Source organism: Nanorana parkeri, unplaced genomic scaffold (assembly GCF_000935625.1).
Source record: "Nanorana parkeri isolate BGI_ZX_2015 unplaced genomic scaffold, ASM93562v1 scaffold1866, whole genome shotgun sequence".
In the NCBI taxonomy this organism is placed as follows: Eukaryota; Metazoa; Chordata; class Amphibia; order Anura; family Dicroglossidae; genus Nanorana; species Nanorana parkeri.
The window spans coordinates 80,101-80,744 of NW_017308134.1; positions in this window are offsets into that span (position 1 = coordinate 80,101).

Consider the following 644-nt stretch of genomic DNA (forward strand, 5'->3'; position numbering starts at 1 on the left):
AAATAACAGAGTTAACCCCTACAGCGCCAGACCGTATCCTTGCATGCAAGGTGTCTCTGGATTAACCCCTTTTTGACCATATTCTAACACCCGTTTCTTTCAACTCGGAGCTGATTTAACCTCTTCCGTGCTGAGTGACGGGCATTCTCAGGGGCACCCGGAGCAGCATTGTTACCTCGGCAGGTTAACCCCTTTGTTGCTGGATGCTAGGTGCAGCAGGTTTAACCCCTTTGTTGCTGGATGCTATTGATTGTCAGAACAAATGGCATGTGGTTTACTGTAACTGGATAGAAGGAGCTTAACCCCTGCTGCACCGGGCAATATTTATTCTTCAGAGAGAGAGAGAGAGACATTTTGCTGGATTTAACCCCTGCAGTGCCGGATATGTATTCCTCAGACGGCTGGCTTTCTCTTGAACTCGGCACCGCGTATCTCACTTCTGCACAGGCCAGACGTTACAGAGAGTGTTATCTCTGCATGGCAGAATTAACCCCTGCTGTGCTGAACCAGGACAGGCAGGCAGGACACCGTAACCTGCAGCAGAATTAACCCCTGCTGTGCTGAACCAGGACAGGCAGGCAGGACACCGTAACCTGCAGCAGAATTAACCCCTGCTGTGCTGAACCAGGACAGGCAGACAGGAC